The sequence below is a fragment of the Echinops telfairi genome, unplaced genomic scaffold (genome assembly GCF_000313985.2).
Source record: "Echinops telfairi isolate 266 unplaced genomic scaffold, ASM31398v2 ScPeMD7_2;HRSCAF=8, whole genome shotgun sequence".
Lineage (NCBI taxonomy): Eukaryota > Metazoa > Chordata > Mammalia > Afrosoricida > Tenrecidae > Echinops > Echinops telfairi.
The window spans coordinates 11,264,903-11,271,598 of record NW_022103898.1 but is presented as its reverse complement, the minus strand read 5'-3'; positions in this window follow the sequence as shown (position 1 = coordinate 11,271,598).

Sequence of the window (6,696 nt, the reverse complement as noted above, 5' to 3'; positions counted from 1 at the left end):
CAAGGGCAGAAATCCGAATGGGCAATAAACATATGAGAAAATGTTCCCAATCATTAGCCATAAGAGAAATTCAAATTAAAACAACAATGAGATACCACCTAACATCCTCAAAGATAGTCCAATTAAAAAAATCAGAAAGAAACAAGTGTTGGAGGGGCTGTGGTGAGATAGGAACTCTCATCCATTGCTGGTGGACCTGTAGGTATGTACCGTCACTATGGAAATCAATTTGGCGATATCTAAAACAGATGGAATTGAGCTACCATACGACCCAGCAATCCCCCTACTGGGCATACAGCCAGAAGAGGCAAGAAACAAACGATGGCCAGACATCTGTGCTCCAATGTTCATCGTGGCACCTTTCACAATTGCAAGGAGTTGGAAACAACCCAAATTTCCATCAACAGACAAATGGATTAAAAAACTGGTACATACATACAATGGAGAAGTATGCATTACTAAAAAGCAGTGATGGACACATGAAGCACATCGCTGCATAAGAAGACCTGGAGGAAATTATACTAAGCGAAGTAAGCCAAGCACAAAAGGACAAGTACAACATGAGTACGCTGAGGTAAGCTTAAAAATGCAAAAGGGGCATATGGGAAAAGCTACTGTATACAAACATTCCTGGGTTGAGGGCCAGGTAATATGGCAGGGGCCAGACCAAATCCAGGGATACATATGGTAGCTAACTAAAAAGGAAAGGGGGGAAAGAGAGGAGAAAAAAAAAGACATTGGTAGTGGGGAAACAGGGCACTAATCCACCCAAGAGGAGGTTTCCAAAGGGAAAGAGGGACCAGACTTCAACCTGGCGCTCCAAGACATGAATACAACATATCCGCATGAAGCAGGGAACCAATAGAGCGGTCTGAGGGCCCGGCCCCAAACCCAACTACATGGACAGTCCCCCAACCCCGCAGAAGAATTCATTTCAGAGGACAGCACTGAAGCTACATCTCAGGGAGAGGGACATGTCTGATCAGAGCACACGGGAGCAAATGAAGGGAGAGGAAGAGAGAGTGGAACACATCCTGGCCCACCAAGCCTTGAAGACGAGATTCCCACTTGGAGCAGCCAATCCACACAGAGGACCATATGGTCTGACCCAATATGAGACACGACATCCCTCATTGACCCATAGCCGTACAGGGAACAACACTGGAGACACAGTGCGGAAATTGCACCCGATCTGACCCCACCACACTGAGGCAAAACACTAAGGGTGTGCAACAGAACAGCAAGGGAAATAGAGCAATGAAGTTCCCAGAGAATACCAAAAATAGACTTTGGGGCCAGGGTGTGGCACCCCATCAGACATTAGGGGAAAACACTCCTAAAGGTCAACAAACAGACCTTGAACTATTTACTGTACAGGCTTTTCTATTTTTGCTTGTTTTTTTACTTGTTGTTGGTTGTTTTGTTTTCTTTTGTTGCTTTGTTTTGCTCTCTTATTTTTTATGTGCATATTATTATCTCTGCAGGTCTATCTAGATAAGATAGGTGGGATAAACTATCTAGAGGAGAAAACAATGGAAAGGAAGTGGGTGTTAACAAACCCAGGGACAAGTGAACAATAAGTGATCCAAAATCAATGTGAGGAGGGTATAGAATGCCTGGTAGGGCTTGATCAAGGGTAATGTAACTGAGAGGAATTATCGAAATCCAAATGAAGGCTGAGCATGATAGTGAGGCAAGAGGAAAGTAAAAGGAAGTAGAGGAAAGAACTAGGAGGCAAAGGGAAATTATAGAGGTCTAAATACAGACATGTCCATATGTAAATATATGTATATATGACGATTGGGAAATAGATCTATGTGCATATATTTATAGGTTTAGTATTAAGGTAGCTGATGGACATTAGGCCTCTACTCACATACTTCTTCAATGCAAGAACACTTGGTTCTATTAACCTGGCATTCCATGATGCTCATCTTCCCAACACGATCACTGAAGACAAAGTGAGTGCATAAGCAAATGTGGTGAAGAAAGCTGATGGTGCCCGGATATCAAAAGATATAGCACCTGGGGTCTTAAAAGCCTGAAGATAAACAAGTGGCCATCTAGCTCAGAAGCAACAAAGCCCACATGGAAGAAGCACACCAGCTTGTGTGATCACGAGGTGTTGATAGGATCAGGTATCAGGCATCAAAGAACAAAAAAATCATATCATTGTGAAGGAGGGGGAGTGCAGAATGGCAACCCAAAGCCCATCTGTAGGCAACTGGATATTCTCTTACAGAAGGGTTGAGGGGAGCAGGTGAGCCAGTCAGAGTGCAGTATAGCACTGATGAAACATACAACTTTCCTCTAGTTTTTTAACACTTCCTCCCCACCATTATCACAATCCCAATTCTACCTTAAAAATCTAGCTAGGCCAGAGGATGTACACTGGTACAGATAAGAGCTAGAAACATAGGGAATCCAGGACAGACAACCCCCTCGGGATCAATAATGAGAGCAGCGATACCAGGAGGGGAAGAGGAAGGTGGGGTAGAAAGGGGGAACCTCTCACAATGATCTACATATAACCCCCGCCCTGGGGGACAGACAACAGAAAAGTGGGCGAAGGGAGACATCAGACAGTGTAAGATAAAATAATAATAATTTATAAATTATCAAGGATTCATGAGGGAGGGGGAAAAATGAGGAGCTGATACCAAGGGCTCAAGTAGAAAGACAATGTTTTGAGAATGATGATGGCAACAAGTGTACAAATGTGCTTGACACAATGGATGAATGGATGGATTGTGATAAGGGTTGTATGAGTCCCCAGTAAAGTGATTAAAAAAGAATTAGAGCTTTCCATGTTATCTATTACAAGCTCTTTTGCTATGAAAGTTTTAAATAATACTACAAAATAGATAAAATATTTAAAAAATAATAAATTTTAAGGAAGAAATAAAATGATCATTCTTACAGAAAGAAACGGTTGGAGTTGCCACATAATGATCTGTTTTGGGGGCCAGAATAGTTAGGAAAGAATTTCTGGGGGCCCATGATGTGCATCCCAAACCACCTCCCTGTGGAAACTACCAGCCAGTTCTCAATTGATGGCCTTTATCCAGGTCTGACCAGTGTCAGAATAGAGCTCAGACAGGACCTATTTTACCTTGCAATCAAGCAGCAGAATCGGCGGCAGATGTTGGCAGAGATGGATCTGAAACTGGTGTCCTGTGCTGGAGGTGAAGCAAAGACAGTCCTGTCGGGGGTATTTCCTAGCCAGCACTGCTTTTGTGTGTTTCAAGAAGAGACACACTGGCGTGTGACAGTATGAACCATGGAAATGGTCCAGAAAGAGGGAGAAGCTGTTGGCACAAAGATGTTTGTCATGGGATTATTGATAATCGGGGGGTATCAGAAATGAATATATTGATCCATAGCAGGTTGAGGTCATTCAACACTTGTTTATTCACTCCATGGACTGTCATCACAATGTAGATCACAGCAGCAAGAAAAAGTCATTGTCATAAGTGTTTGGTATTATAGGTGATCCTCCTGTTGTAGAGGAAGAAAGGCCTGGTAATCTACTGCCAGCAAATCAGCCATATGGAACACAATGGTGTGACCCAGGGTTGTCATGAGTTGGGGACAGATTCAATGGCAGCTAACAGCAGCATGCTATAGACTCTTATAAAAACGAAGAAGAAGGAGGAGGAGGAGGAGGCGGCGGCAGGTGAACAGAAGCATGGGAGAGTAGAGTCTCAGTGAAACAGGAGAATTCTGAGAATGAGAACAGGCAAGGGTGTCCATGTTGGACACTTGAGCTCTTCTTTTTACATATGGGTGAGCTCAGCCATGAAGTCAGAACCCCATAGGTCCCCAATACCCTCAAGTTGACCTGGCCCTTTTGAGCAGGGGCCCTTCTGACCATGTGAGGTGGCTTCTCCCCCGCCCCCGCTCCCCCCACTGGTGAACGGATGCTTTAGGATCTGATGCTGAAGGACATTACCTTGCTCCTTCCCAGACAGGCCCTTCTCGGATGCCCAGGACTTTCATTTGTCTAGATAAAGCTGCGGACAGCTTCTAGGTGGCAGCTTTCTCTCTGTTGTGGCTCTGAGGTTTTATCACTATAAATTTGGTTGCCAAGGCAACCATGCAGCAGTTTAATCTCCTGACACCCCATCCACTTAGATTGGCTTTAAGTGGCAGGAGTTTGAGTTGACTTGTATATTTTGTGAATGCCGTATCTTTGAGGCCGCCTCCCTACCAAAAAGCACAATTCTCACTGACATAGAGTCGATGTCAACCCAGAAGGAGCCAATAGGACAGGGTAGAACTGCCCCTGTGTGTTTCAGGGACTGTAACGATAGAGTAGAAAGCCTCATTCAAGGCTTTATCTCTTTATGGAGTAGAAAGCCTCATCCTACTCCCGAGGAATGGCAGGTGGTTTCAAACTGCTGACCTTGAGATTAGTAGCCCAATACATAACCACTAACATCACTCACTCACTACCATCCAGTCGATTCCAGCTCATGAAGACCCTATTGTGGTTGACTGAGAACAGACAACAGGTTAAATTCTTTCTTTGCCCCTGATGCCTAGTCTCCCCCCACCTTCATGTTGCCCCTCTACAGATCCTCACAGTCCTCTGGTGGGGCATGCAGGATAGACCCTAACTTCCCATCATACACATGGGAGGAAACTGACCTCTGATTACTGGTGTGACCAGTCCAAGGTCACTACAGCCTGGAAGTCATAGAGCCAATGTCGTCAAATGGGTGCCCCCTTTCACTTCACTGGGTTGTAGAAATCACAGAGGTGATGGGTGGGCCTCCAGGAAATTCGGTAGTAGCATCATATCACTGCTCAGCTAGCTGGGACGGGACAGGGAAAGCTGTGAGCTGCATCATCCCAGGTACCAGGCCAGCTGGCCTGACATCAGCCCCATCAGCCACAGGTCCCTGGAGTGCACTACTCATTTCCATGTATTTCAGCATTCTGCACCCTATAATTGGTGCTTGTTTTTGTTTTCCTAGCACCTCATTTGTCAGTGGGGGACTGGTCCCACCCCATCTCCAAGCTGGGATGGTTGTTCATGGGGCCTGGACCACCACCTCATGATGCGACTTACCTGAAACCAAAACTTCCCTAGGGCTTCCCTCTTAAATGGGTCCATTTCCACATCAGCTTTACATTACATTCAAGATCAAGGTTTACTGGTTGTGCTGGGCTCCAGAGTTTTAACCTTCGGAGTTACTAGAATGACCAATTACTATTTGGATACATAAAAGGTCCACATAAGTAGAACCTAATGTGATGCTGAGTCCGTGTAGATGGAGCTAGCAGACTAAGAGAGACAAGAAAGAGAGGTCTAGCAACTACTTCCCAAAAAATTAATTGCAGAAAGCCCTGTGGCTCACAATGATACTACCCCACCTTGCGTGGGGTCACCGTGAGTCCCGGGCCCACTTGACAGCCGCTAACTGTGACTAACAACTTAACTCTGAAGCCAGACAGCCTGGGTTTGCACATTTGTGAGCAGGGCAAATTTGGCAAAGGGCACATTGCTGAGTACTCTTTGAGCGTGAGCTCTGTATCAACCCCATTTTACAGATTACAAAAATGAGGTTAGCTTTCCCTAACTTTCATTGTTCTGTAAAATTGGAAGGCTAAAGCTAATACTACATGCATAATAAGTACTTAGTCATGAGTTTGAGGGTTCTGTGTTCTTAACTTTTTATTGTGATTTGGGCAAAATTTTACAAAGCAAATTGGTTCTCCATTCCACAAATCACGGGCATGTCGCTTTGTGACATTGATTGCAATCCCCACCCGGTCACAGCAGTCTCACCATTTTCTCCTTCTATCTACCTTTTCCTTTCAGACTTCTTTTCTACCCCTTCCCACCTTCTGAGCTTTCTCCCTGGGTAAATGCTACTTTTTGACCTCTTAAGGGTAGCGGTTCTGTGGGGTGTGGACCTCCTGGGTGTTATTATTCATCGTTTAGACCTGTTGATTCTTTGACTGAAAGTTAAGACATGGAGGTGACTTAAAGGAATAAAGGGTTACTAGGGAGCCCCACTCCCTCTTGAACAAGAGAGACTGAAGAATCGATGTCCTTGGCTTATGGTGCTTGGTGAAGAATCTTGAAAGCACCATAGATTCCCAGAAGAATGACCAAACCTGTTGGAAAAAAGTACAGCCAGAATGCTCCCTAGAAATGAAGTTGGTGACACTCTGTCTCGTGTACTTTGCACATGTTATCAGGAGAGACTGGTCTCTGGAAAAGGACATCATGCTTGGTAAAGTAAGGGTCAATGCAAAAAAAAAAAAAACCTTTCAAGAAAATGCATTCATAAGGTGGCTGCAACAATGGGCTCAAAATTGTGAAGATGGCCCAGGACCGAGTGGTGTTTCCTTCTGTTATACAAAGGGTCACTGTGAGTTAATTTATTTTGTCAACCTGGCCGATAAACACATGTGGGGTTAATTGAACGGTGAAGAGATAAATGGCTCAGTGAGCCTTGTCTTTCGAGTTCTTGGGCCACTTGCTTTGTGATGGTCGGACCAGGTTGTAGCTGCCTTAGCCAGTTCCCTGCTTCAGCTTGCAAGGCTCACTTCCTGCAAGACATTCCTGAGGAGAAACCTCATTGGACCCACCCCAATGCAGCCCTGGGTGCTGGAGCAGCCATGTGGAGACCCCTGCCAGCGCTGAGATGCTTACACATTCACTGATTCGGCTTTCCTCCTGCA